Genomic DNA, 14007 nt, shown 5'->3' on the forward strand with positions numbered 1-14007 from the left:
ATATTTTTCTTTTCATAGAATCCCTACAGCGCAGAAGGAGGCCATTCAGCCCATCGAGACTACACTGACCGCAATCACACCCTGGCCCTATCCCCGTAATCCCCCATATTTAACCCTGCTGATCCCCCTGATACTAGGGTCAATTTATCATGTCCAATCAACCTAACCCGCACATCTTTGGACTGTGGGAGGAAACCGGAGCACCTGAAGGAGACCCACGCAGACACTGGGAGAATGTGCAAACTCCACACAGACAGTGACCCAAGACTGGAACTGTGAGGCAGCAGTGCTAACCGCTGTGCTGCCGTGCTCTTCTCTTGTGTTAATAAGACTCAGGATCTTGATGCTTTTTTTCCCGGGCTAGCACTTCAATGGCTTGTGTACTTACACCACCCACCCACCACCCTGGCACCTCTGCACCCCCTTTAAAATTGTACCGATTAGTTCATATTGTCTTTCGTTATTCTAATCAAAATGTAGCACTTCATCTTTCCCTGCATCAAATATCATCAACCAGGTGACCACCCATCTTAAATTTTCTAAAATTCTCTTCTCCTCATCTGTTCATTGAGTTTTGTATTATCTGCAAGCTTTGAAATGATGCCCTATAAATCCAAGTACGTGTCATTAAAGGAACAGTGGTCCAAGTACAAAGACCTGGGGGTGGGGGAACAACACATGCATTGTCTCCCCTCTCTCCAAAAGATGTAAAACGTTCTATGGAACTATTTCAAAGAAGAGCAGGTGTGTTACCCCCTTGTGACCTACCCAATATTTACCCCATGACCAACATTTCAAAAATAGATTAATTATTATCATGTTACTGTATGGGAGCTTGCTGTACTCAAATTGGCTGCCATGTTTCTTGCATTGCAATAGTAACAATACTTAGTCTTTAATTGGCTGTAAAGCACTTTAGGACGTGCAGAGATTGTGAAAGGTACTTCATAAATGCAAACCTTCTTTTCAGTTTTGGGGGGCGGGGAGAAAAACACTCACCATTACTCTCAAAACCATACTGGGGCTAGCTCCCACAACCATATTCAAAATAGCGAAGTGATCTTTCATGTCCACTTGAGGGGCAGACAGGATCTCAGTTTAATGTCTCATTCACTCTGACACCGCAGCACTCCCTCAGTACTACACTGGAATATCAACCATTATTTTTGTGCTCAAGTCCCTAGAATGAACCCACAACTTTTTGCTTCAGAATGAAGTACTGCAAACTGAGCCACAGCTGACAATAAATGTAGATGCAGCTCATTATGGTGACAAAATGAAATATTTTATCTGTTTTAATCTTCAGTACATTACACTAAAATTAAAATTAACTTGTTTTTAGAAGTTTACCATCAAAATGACTTCTGCCTTGCATGCTGGAAAATGGTCTATATTTCTTTGACCCTACCTGAAGCACAGCAGTTGCTAATAAATAACAGTCTGAGGAAACCAATGGTGAAAGTCATTAGGTAACTAATCAACTTCAATCGATTGAGAACAGTCTGGCCTCAAGTGGTCTCCAAAAAAAGGAGATATCTGAGAAGGTTGCTGATTTAAACAAAAATCTTGTGTAGTTGCAGCCAGGTCAGGAGGGACAAAAACTTGGATTTTATGTCCTTATGACAAGGAGTAGTGTACTTTTGAAGTACAGTCACATTTGTAATGTAAACGAGCAAAGCAGTCAATCCAAGAACATGAAAACCCAACAATATGTGATGTTGGTTGATGTACAAGTGTTGGATGGGACATAGGGAAAATTCCCTGTTCTTCCGGTAGTCATGATGTGGAGATGCCGGCGTTGGACTGGGCTAAACACAGTAAGAGTTTTAACAACACCAGGTTAAAGTCCAACAGGTTTATTTGGTAGCAAATGCCAATCAGCTTTCGGAGCGCTGCTCCTTCATCAGAAGGAGTGGATATCTTCCGGTAGTGCCATAGGATCTTTTATATCCAGTGATGAGGCAGATAGGGCCTCAAGTTTTAATCTTCATTTAAAGATAAATGACACTCCCCTCTTCAAGGATAAATTAATAGTTTACCAACAGCAAAAGATTAAATAACCTATAGAGTCCATAACAGTGAAATTAGTAAGCACAACTCACCATATTTTAATGTAATAAAATATAAATGGCACTTCACAGAAGCATTATCAAATGAAATATGACAGACACAAGGACAAGCTACATAAGGAGATATTAAGTCAGATCAATCAAAGTTTGGTCAAAAACATAGTTTTAAGGAGCGTCCAAAAGGAGGAAAACTAGGTAGAGAGTCACAGATGTGGGGAGTGAATTAAAGAACTTGGGGCCTAGACAGATGAAGGCATTGTCACTGACAGTAGAGCAATTAAAATGGAGATACTCAAGAGGCAGAAATTCGATATCGCAGAAGATTGTGGGGTTCAAGCAGATTGCAGGCCACAGAAAAAGGTAGGTGTTAAAGGAACTATTTGAATGGCACATTGTGGCAATTATGTTTCGGAGGGCTCTAAACTACACTTATTTATTATAAACATAGTGAGTTTCTGATAGATGTTTTCAAAATTATAAAGGTCACAATGAGGTAAGTAGCGATGGCTTGCACTGATTGGCAAGATTGTAAATGGAAGCTACAAATTTAAAGTGATCATCACAACTGAAAAAGTGATTCCAAAACATCTATTCAAATATTGTTTAGAATGTGGAGTACTCTAAAATGGGAATGATATAGTTGTTTGAAAGAGGAATGTTAAGTATATGTGGTGAGCAGAAAGTTAGATTATACCAGGTGGCTTATGTAAGAAAAAATTTGAAAAAGATTTAAATGGGCCCAGTAGTTCAACTGCAATATTTTGTATTGATATAGCAGGTCATTCATTGTACAGGTAATTGCTTTAGGTCCATATTAGTTTTTGGCCTTGGGAAGCCATATATCAGATTTGGATATGTGACATTCTTGTTAATTACGATTTAAACAAACAGTGCTGCTCAGAGACCAGATACAAACACCGACTCAGTACAACTACAACAGATAGGGATTTGGTTATGGGGAATAAACTATAGACATTAGCACAATGCATTTTGCAAGGACGGAACCGTGAGTTCGCTGATCCTTGCATGTCCCAATTAATATTAATGCAAGACATTTATTTTTATAACATTTGAGAAATTTGTTTCTTGGTATTCCATTTATGTTGATAAAGTTTCCAAGCCTCTGCAACAATTTAGATTTGCTATGCTGCCCATTTAATGAACACAGTTTCACTGATATTAAAATAAATCTATTTGCTGCTGCTGCTCCAATAAAAATTTATGAAATAAATGGACATTTTGAAAGTTAATGTCCCCATTCAATTGAAAACAAACCTCCCTCCAGGTGCATGACTTCAGAAATAGCATTTTTGCTTAGCTGCATTATTGAGCAGCACTTGGCAATGACTTTAAGATTTTAAAAATGTAGTGTGGCTGCCAAGAAAGAGACAATGTTACTGCTTGGCAGAGTACTGCTTTTACAGGGACTGGGCCTCTTTAAAAAGACATAAGGCAGCAACACTTTTTTGATACTTGCTTTAAGCCATGGACCAGCCACACTGTGTAGATTCTCTTTAACATTATAATGTTCTGCATATTCCACTATACATGGGTGGCACAGTGGTTAGCACTGCTACCTCACAGTGCCTGGGTTCAATTTCAGCCTCGGGTGACTGCCTGTGTGGAGTTTGCACGTTCTCCCCATGTCTGCGTGGGTTTCTTCCAGGTGCTCCGGTTTCCTCCCACAGTCCGAAAGGCATGCTGGCTAGATGCATTGGCCATGCTAAATTCTCCTTCAGTGTACCCGAACAGGTGCCGGAGTGTGACAACTAGATTTTCATAGTAACTTCATTGCAATGTTAATGTCAGCCTGCTTGTGACACTAATAAATAAACTTAAACTTATTTAACAAATGTTTGTATGTTATTCAAAAAAAAAAGAAAATGCTCCCAATAACTCAACTCTAATTGTAGAATGTTCTCTGGCTCATAAACTACTTTTTTATGAGATTTTATGATTATGTAAAGACCAATCTTCTCAGCCTCAGGATATTGCTACAGAAATGCACTGAGGAACTCCTGAGGCCAACAATCATCAGCTGTTTCATCAATGACCTTCCCTCTATCATAAGGGCAGACATGCGGATATTTGCTGATAGTTGCATAGTATTCAGTACCATTCGCAGTTCCTCATAACTGATCATTGCCAAGAAAACTAGATTATCTTCCTGTGATATCCAGTGGCATTACTGCCATTGAACACCAGCCCCTTCCCCTGCCCCTCACAATTTCAGGATATTCCAAAATTACCATGTAGCCACTCAGGTGCAACACTTTTGACTTTCTTTTTATGTCTCCCTCAATTCCAAATATCTTTCAGGATCTTAGTTTGAATTCTGTTAATGATTTAAATCTAATTTCTGCTTAGCGTCTCACCGAAGATGTTTCGGGCTGTGTGAGCAGGATGAGAAACAGTGTGATTCTTCACAGATGCCATTGATTCCTGTTACTACATTGGAATGCTCATGGCATTATGTATAGAGTCACATGGTAATATACTCAGAGAACAGTCTCGATAGAACCACTAAGAAAGCAGCCTACCGGCATAGAACTGCATCATACATGACCATACCTTGGATCTTTAAATAGTTAAAGAAGACCAATGAGCAGTTCGTGTTTAAAAATACAAGTTTCGATATCTCCTCATTGAGATATCTAAAGAAACCATCATATATCATACAGTGGCAGCAAACAGCCCCATCTTATGACAGAAAATGGGGCTGCTAACTGACTTGAGTGGGGTGTTGGCAAGAGGGCTTGTTTGTGTTGTGGAGGTGAGGGAGTCCAGAAGTGGAGCTATTTTGTGGTGAGTGAGGAGGATTAGCAAGAAAGGGCTGGTGTCTTTGGTTAAGCAGGGGAGAGAGACTAATTACAATGTTTGTGTTGTGGGGAGAAGGGAGGTTCAATGAGTCTTCTGTCATGAGGGAATATAGTGAGCATTGCTGAAAAGTACATGAGTATAGTATTTTTACAAAGTACTTAAAAATTCATTTTCATATTTTTGATTTTGTCAATCCATAACAAACTTACTGTTTTGTGTTTTATTCATTCATGGGATGCGCGTGTTGCTGGCTAGGCCAGCATTTTTGCCCAGCCCTAATTGCCTTTCAACTCAATTTAGAGGGTGTTTAAGAGTTAGCCACATTGCTGCAGATCTGGAGTTTCACATAAGCCAGATCAGGCAAGGGTGACAGGTTTCCTTCCCTTAAAGGACATCAGTGAACCAGATGGGCTTTTTTGACAATTGACAATGGTTTCATGGTCATCATTAGATTTTTATCGACTTGAAATTCTACCATGGTGTGATTTGTACTCGGGTCCCCAGAGCATTGTCCTGGGTCTCTGTATTATCATTCCAGTAACAATACCACAATCCCCTCTATGCTGCTTTATAAATGGTTTTTGATGATGTCTGGGATCATATTAATTTTCAAGTGTTAAAATGGGGTCACATTGGAAGTTGGTTTGGGAAGCATTGCTCTAATATTCTAGTCCAATGTGGCCTTGATAACTGTGCTTCTAAATTAGCCTTTAAAGCACTTTGAAAAAGCCAATGGTCGCTGTAAATGCAAGTCTGTCTTTCATTTAATGACAACCCTTTCAACACATGGTACCACTACTCCCCAGTAATGCAGCATTTTTTTGGTCAGAACCAGAGGATGCATTGTTTAATAATTCATTATGTAAATACATTACCGTCATTAATTTTCTGTAATTTTAACAATAAGCAACATCAGGCATGTCAGAATAAGTCTTATTCTGACATGCCTGATTGTCCGTTACACTTAAACATATCTATTACTGATCAATCTTCCCTGACATTACACCCAATAAGTTCGAGAATATGGTCATACTTTTACCTGCATCTGATATCTTTATGGTGCTGATATTCCGCTTCAACTCCTTTATTTCCCCTTCATCTTATTTTTCCATTTCGGAGATACAGTGTGGTAAGGGAAGAAAGCCACCAATTTCAGGTGGCATTTGAGATAAAGGGGTGTGCAGAAGAAGCTTTGATTATTTTCAACAACTTTCCTATATAATCCCCTAATCACTCATGCCCTACCTCTTCAGCTTCCATTTTCCTTCTTCCCCCCATAGTCCGATCACTATTCCTTCTTCCCTTGAATGACCCACCGTCTCCTCTACTATCCCCCTTAATACCTCATGAGTTGTCTATCAAGCTGCAGCCCACCCCCACCCCCGCTCAACAGCTTTGACAAAACTAGATGCTGTTTTAGGAGGCCCCTTCACCCTCAAGTTTCTCTCTTGACTTTCCTATCAATTAAGATTTTATTTTTAACTTTTAAGTTCACCTTTTCATTAGAAAAAAGTTAACATGGGGATACTTCTTGTTTACCTTTGATTTTTATTTCCCCCTTCTCTTTGCAACTTCTGTTTTGCATGGAGTACACCAGATTTTTAAAAAACTCTGATCTCTTCAATCGTTCCCTGGGCAATTCTATCAAGTATAAGTTCAGGCTATCTAGAGAGGCAGAGGCCTTCAGGCAACAATTTATTGAAGGCAGTAAAGGACTATTTCAACAAACATAGACATGTCATATCATGAACTATCCACTTCTGATTTAAACTTCCATTAGAAATACGGTGGCCAAGTGGAAACTCTCCAAAAAATGTTTTTGGATCATTTGTGAGAACCCAGTGGATAAAATAAACATTTGTTACTGTGAAATATATTCTGTGTCACTTTCCAGTGAAATATTAAAGATACCTATCTCCCCACCTAAAGGAGTAATCACAGGAACTTGGGGAAATGCACACCAACTTTAATGTATAATTGAGTTCTTAGTTTGAGCTTTGCCCTTTTTTGTATATGAATCTTTTAAAATTTTGAACTGTACAAAAACCAGATCCATTGTAAACTGTAAAGCTTAATTTTGTCAATATGTTACAATTTGAGATTGGGCTGCAGTGAAGCTGTTGATATAGAAAGACTAATGTGCAAATGCTCCACTGGGCAGTGACTGTTGGCTCATTCAGAGGAAATGAAACTTATTAATTGAGGGACGTTTATTATATTGAACTTGACATGAAAAAATTGTAAAACTTAAACTGCAGGTCACTGAAAATCAATTGTTGAGCCACTATGACGTACTACTTACAGAATGACAATTGAATTAGTGTCCAGATCCGATTTCTTTTCGCAGCTTTTGCGTTGTAGTGAATAGATTTTTGTTTTTGCTTTTCTCTCTCCTGAAGATGCTGGTCTGTGATTAAGAATAATTCTGTGCACGTCCTTGTATCGAGTACCTTGCTCAGGGCTATTTGCAGGTGATCTCAATGCTCATCCTCTTTTTTTTCTTTCTCCCTCTGCGGCCTAGAAGGAAAATTGATAATATGCATACCCGTGGTTGGCAACTGTCTTACTATCTTATGCACAGCATAGTCCTGTTCCAGATGGAGTGACTTAACAGATCCACAGTTAGATGAGGGCCAAAGTTCCCATATTTCTTGGTGAAAGTGTAATTTTAATGTATTATGGTTTTCTCATCCCAGGTCAACATTCAGAATATTGTTAGAGCTAAAGATCTCCTCATTAGATAAGAAAGAAGACCTGTACTATAACATTTGCTCTCTGAGAAATGTTATGTATCTGTGCATGCGAGAAGCTCAGCATCCTGAAATATATCTCATTTTCCTCCTTTTCTGCGCATTCTCTGAATGCTGGTGGGAGGCATTCTGTAATAGAATCAAAACTCTAGGCCCAGGAGATGTGGAAGTCTGATTTTTCTGGTGTTTTTGGCTTGAATTTCTTTGTAAGGATAATATATTAAACGTTTTAACTTGTGGTACAACCTGCACGTGAGACAAGTGAGCACAGCTAAAAGCCGGTTGTTTATAATTTTGACTACTTCTATCAATACTGCTTTAAATTATTTGAACCTTGTCAGTCGTACAATTAAAACCTGTTCCTCAACAAAAATATACAGTTGCATTATTTAGGTTGAAGATGAAAAAAGTAACAATATCGCAGTTGTAATTTTACAGGACATTGCCAGGATGAGCAAAATATATGAAAACTTTCCTCGTACAAAATGTAACAGTCTACCTTTTTGTATGTCTCTAGCAGTGATGATTGTGCCCCATTATATGTTGCATTTTTAATTGCCTTCCCAAAGTGCTTTGGTGCTTTCTTATGGCATGTTCTTCTCCACAAAAGTACACATGCTCATTTGGATTAGAAGAATCACAGGTGCAAGCAGTTTGCAGTGGGTTGGGCACACCACAACTGTGTTCAACTGTTCTAATCTCTCAAAATTATTTTTTGATCCACAGTTATTGATTGCAAGCCCATCAGATTGGGATTTAAATTGACTTTGAATCTGTCAGGATTTTAATAGATTGTTGGCAGCTGTGCTTTTAAGAAGTTTCAGTATGATACTCTATTTGTGAGTTCAGCAGATCAGATATTTCTGCAGAATCAGTTTCCAATGTGAAACTTAACCAAAGACCGTATTTTTCACTCCAGTTCTCAATGGTTAAGAACCAATATATTTTAGTAATTCAGCATTGAAACTTGTACCAAAAGGGCATGGCAGATTTGTGCACATGCAGTAATACTATCTCAGCTTTCTTGCTATTTTGGAGTAACTTGAGTTTTAGTATAGATGAGCTCCTGTGGTATTCCACGTGGAATTGAGACAAAATGTAGTTTTTGGGTGAAGTATGTATTGGGATTTAATTGGACCAGACATAGTTAGGAATGGATTCCCCAAGGATCCTTTTATAATACTTTCAGTCGGAAATTTTCGCAATCCCAGGGAATCTGAGTTTCCTGTTTGTTCCCTTCACTCTGCTATTGATGAGATAAAACGTCAACTTGTATTCTAGTGGATTACATTACATTTCATCCTAGCATTCACTTCCTGTAGACATCAGGCAACATGGCAATTGATCTTCACATCTATTTCGAGGTACAAATAATTGATTTCCCACCTTGGGGCAGGGGAGCCTGTGAGGAGGCTTGTTTTGCCACGGAGAAAGGCGGCAGGATTGGTGTTGGATCAACAGATGCAGCTGAATCTGTGTCCTTAATCTTGGTGCTAAACAAGTCAGTTTGCGCTTTCAGATTGTCAGAGGTAAAGGGGCAGGAGAGAGGACTTTTATGATGACTGGTGAAGAAAAGAAGTTAGAGGCAGGGGAACCTTTCTCCCAGATTATCCTGAAGTAGGAAAGTTTTCATGGAGAAAGGTGTAACTCAATAACATTTCATCACCCATACAATTCTGATGAATGCTAAAACTAATTTTGTAACAGATGTACTGCAAGCTGTCCCTCAAGAACTTCAGGGAACCTAAAAAGGAATGGGAATAAAAACAGAAAATGCTAGAAAAGCTTGGGTCTGGGCTGAATCACAGTATCTTTTATACAGTGCGGAAGGAGGCAATTTGGCCCATTGCGTCTACATTGGCTCACTGAAATAGAATTCTACCTCATCTCACTGCCCTGTCTTATCCCTTTGCACACTATTTCTTTTCAGATAATTCCCTTTTGAATATCTTGATCGAACCTGCCTCCACCACTCTTTCCAAGAAGTTCGTTCTGGATACCAACCACCCTCCGGGTGAAAAACATTTTCCTTGCATCACTTCTACTCCTTTTGCCAATTATTTTGAACCTGTGTCCTCTAGTTCATGATATATTCCTGAGAGGGAACAATTTCTCACTATTTACCCTGTCCATACCCCTCAGGATCTTTACATCTATCAAGTCTCCTCTTTGCCTTCTTTTCTCCAAGGAAAATAGATCCAGCCTCTTCAATCTATCCTCCTTGCTACAGTTGTTTATCCCTACATACAGTTAGTTGTATGATTCTTCTGCAGACAAAATGTTAACTCTGTTTCACTGTCCACAGATGCTGCCAAACCTGCTGAGTTTTTCCTGCGTTTTCTGTTATTGTTTCAGATATCCAACATTCACTGTATTTTGCTTTTATTGTAGGAGTAGGAATAGCCCATTTGGTCCTTCGATGGAACAAAGATGGGGGGGGTTATACCAGGGTGACTGGGTTGGGAGCAAATAAACATTTTCCTGGAAACAGGCACCAAAGTGAAGATAAGGGAATGGTTAAGCAGATGAAGTTTTGTGGAGGGTAGAGGGACAGGCTAGGCAAGTGGTTATTTGAATACACTGGTGAGAGTGGCTTAGGGGAACTTAGAACAGAATGAAAAGTAGGGTCTGAAAGAGGTTAGAAATGTGAAAAATATGAGGAAGTGGTCAGAAATTGACTTTTTCCAAACTGAGAACAGTGCCCCACACCATGAAAGGCAAAGTGGAGGAGGAGCTGAAGCAGTTGCAAAGCCTAGGAATTATTGAGCCTCTTCAGTTTACAGATTGGGCAGCTCCAATTGTTCCTGTTCTTAAAAGTGATGGTACTGTGCATGTACATGGGGATTGCAAATTTATCTTTAATCAGCTTTCCTATCTTCTTATCTGTTGCCAAGGGGAGAAGATCTGTTTTCAACCCTTGCAGGGGCAAGACGTTTTCAAAACTGGACATGAGCCAGGCATGAGCAACTCTTGCTAGAGGAAGATTTGAAGCAATACTTGACTATCAACGCGTGTGAACGGTTGTTCACATATAATCGTTTGGTTTTTGGTGTATCCTCCAGTGCAGCAATCTTCCAAAGCACTATGACAATCTGTTAGATAGCATTCCTCATGTTGCAATCTATTTGGATGACAGTACAGGCAAGACTGAGGAGAAGCACCTCGGCAACCTGGAACAAGTTTTTAAAAGGTTTTCAGAAGTGGGACTGTGTCTGAAGTGGAGCAAGTGAATTTTTCAGTCACCAAGTGTGGAGTATCTAGGCCACAGAATCACAGCACAAGGCTTATCTCCTATTTCGGGCTTTAAGGAAGCTCTGGAACCCAGGAATGTGGCCGAGCTCTGATCATTTGTGGATTTGATAAACTATTATGGAAAGTTTATGCCAGACTTGTCTACAGTGTTGGCGCAACTACCTTCTTTTGCACAAAGAAACCAAATGGAAGTGGAAGTCTGCATAGAAGAAAGCTTTCAAAAATGTGAAAGCACTGCTGCAATCTGCAAATCTGCTAGACCATTTTGATCCAGACAGGGAACTTATTCTATCATGTGATGCTGCTCCGTATGGTGTGGGGGCACAACCTGCTCATGTAATGGAGGATGGGTCTGAAAAAACCATTAGTTTTGCATCTATGATGCTGACAAAGGGATATTCACAGTTGGACAAAGAAGGTCTAGCTATTGTTTTTGGGGTGAAAAGGTCCCATCATTACCTCTGGTCGTTTGTTCACCATATGTACTGAGCCCAAGTCATTGATGAGCCTTTTCAGCGAGTCAAAATGTATTCCTCCTGTGGCCTTGGCAAGAAATCAGTGCTGGGCACTTAGCTTGTCAGTTTATCAGTAGAGCATTGTGTACAGGGCAGGACAATGCTAATGCAGACAAATTGCGTCATCTCCCTTTACTAGATTTGCCAACCCAGGTATTATGCTTTGAGAGGGATTTGCGGACTTGTCCAATCTCCAGTGAGTACTGAACAAATTAAGCAGTGGATGGACAGGGACCCTATTCTATTGCAAGTTAAAAGATTTTGGATGCAAGAGGACCAGCTATCATAGAAGATGGTGGGTTTGAAACCTTATGTGAGGTGCAAAGACAAGTGAGTGTGAAGGATGGTCTGAAACAAAAACAGAAAATGCAGGAAAAACTCAGCAGGTTTGGCAGCATCTGTGGACAGTGAAACAGAGTTAACATTTTGTCTGCAGAAGAATCATACAACTAACTGTATGTAGGGATAAACAACTGTAGCAAGGAGGATAGATTGAAGAGGCTGGATCTATTTTCCTTGGAGAATACAAGGCAAAGAGGAGACTTGATAGATGTAAAGATCCTGAGGGGTATGGACAGGGTAAATAGTGAGAAATCGTTCTCCCTCAGGAATATATCATGAACTAGAGGGCAACCCCCTGGTTGTTCACAAGTCATGAAATTCATGAGGCTCATCCAAGTGCCTCTCAAATGAACGGTCTAGCCAGGTCACAGGTTTGGTTATCGAATATGGACCAAGTGAAATCCTGTTCTGCATGTCAATTTAACCAGAGGATAGTGCCACCAACACCACTACATCCTTGGGAGTGGACTGTTTGTCCTCGGTCGAGACTTGATTTGGATTTTGCAGATCCTTTCATGGGTCACGTGTTTGTAGCCATCATGGATGCACATTCTAAGTAGTTAGAAGTACACAAAGTTTAAAGTTTATTAGTGTCACAAGTAAGCTTACAATAACACCGCAATTAAGTTACTTTCAGTCACCACACCCGGGCACCTGTTCGGGAACACTGAGGTAGAATTTAGCATGACCAATGCACCTAACCAGCACGTCTTTCGGACTGTGGAAGGCAACCGGAGCACCTGGAGGAAACCCATGCAGACACAGACAGTGACCCAAGCGAACCCGGCCCCCTGGCACTGTGAGGCAGCAGTGCTAACCACTGTACCACCGTAACATTACAGCTCCTGTTACAGTAGAGAAGCTACGGCAAGTTCTTGCAACGCATGTTTCTAATAATGGTACAACATTTACGAGTTATTCAAGAGTTTATGCAAAGGATTAGAATGTACCATGTGCAGACTGTGCTGTTTCATTCAGCTTCAAATGGTTTGGTAGAGTGAACTGTTCAGGCATTGAAGAAAGGATTGACGAGACTGGCAGGTGAAACTTCAGGGACCAAGCTCTCGAGGTTCTTATTTCGGTATCAAGTCACGTCACAAACAACCACAGGACTCTCACCAGCTGAATTATTGATGGGTAGAAGACCAAATTCTCTCTTGGATCAGAGCAAAGAGTGGGAAGGAGACAGAAAAAACAGAAGGAGAAACATAATTATTTTGCAAAGGAGAGATTTTTTAACCCAAATGATTGTGTTTATATCAGGAATTTTGGCAGCAACCAGCACTGGCTACCTGGAGTTATTCTTAACCGAAGTGATCCAGTATCTTTGGTAGTGAAATTGAACAATGGAAGAGTTGTTCACAGGCACCAAAATCATCTTTGTCTATGCCATGACTGTGAGGTGGCAAAAGTTCCAAATAATACAAGAAGAAAATGCTGTTGTGGAAATTCAATAAGTGGTTCCTGCTGTACCAGAACTTCCAGTGGATTCTACTTCAGGAAAGGAACATTCATGCACAGACACTCAACCTACTCCTGCGCCCACCAGTTCAGTTGAACAAAGTCCAGCATCGCCACAATCAATGGAGTTACCAGTGGTACTGTGTGCAGATTACAGCATCGTCGCTTGTGAAAGACTGACGTATAATTAAGGCATTAGTTTCATTGTATTTCTGCCCTTGAGGAGGATTGAAATTAAGGGGCGGGAGAAATGTTAGTGTTATTATTATGCATCTTATTTAAATTAATTTCTGCTGCGCTGTGACATATCAGTTGCTGTTGCCACCTGTATATATTCACATATTGACTGTTGTTAGCTCTGATTCTTTACTGTTAGTGTTATTTTGATATTTAACTAGAGTCTCCTGATTGAGTCCACACTGTATTTTAAACTTCGTTATTTTTATATATTCACAACTCATTTTGACTACGTTTAATGTGGTCAATTTACCACAGTAATGATACTAGAAAAGAAAATATTTAATTGACACATGGACAAAAGTAGTCTGAGCAATGCTCTGCTTTTCTGCAGTCTATATAGAGGAGAGAAATAAAAATTCTCATTGAAAAATGTGGGAGAATGAAGTGGAATCTGAAATTGCACTTCATGCTATGCCCTGATCAGGAACCTTCAAGCTGAGAGTGGGTGAGTGGAGACAAAGAGTGAAAAGAAGTGTCTCAGCTTTCATCCTGCCATTTTATCATAATGAGAACACCAATGCGTTTTTCTTCATCCCTTTCTCCCTTCTCTTCCCCCCC

General features: G+C 40.0%; 1 long non-coding RNA gene across 3 annotated transcripts in view; it reads left to right on the plus strand.

Annotated features, from left to right (window-relative positions):
* Positions 1-14007, plus strand: part of LOC144507106 (uncharacterized) — a 59152-nt gene that overhangs the window by 23719 nt on the left and 21426 nt on the right. The window lies entirely within an intron of this gene.

Source organism: Mustelus asterias, chromosome 18, assembly GCF_964213995.1.
Source record: "Mustelus asterias chromosome 18, sMusAst1.hap1.1, whole genome shotgun sequence".
Classification (NCBI taxonomy): Eukaryota; Metazoa; Chordata; class Chondrichthyes; order Carcharhiniformes; family Triakidae; genus Mustelus; species Mustelus asterias.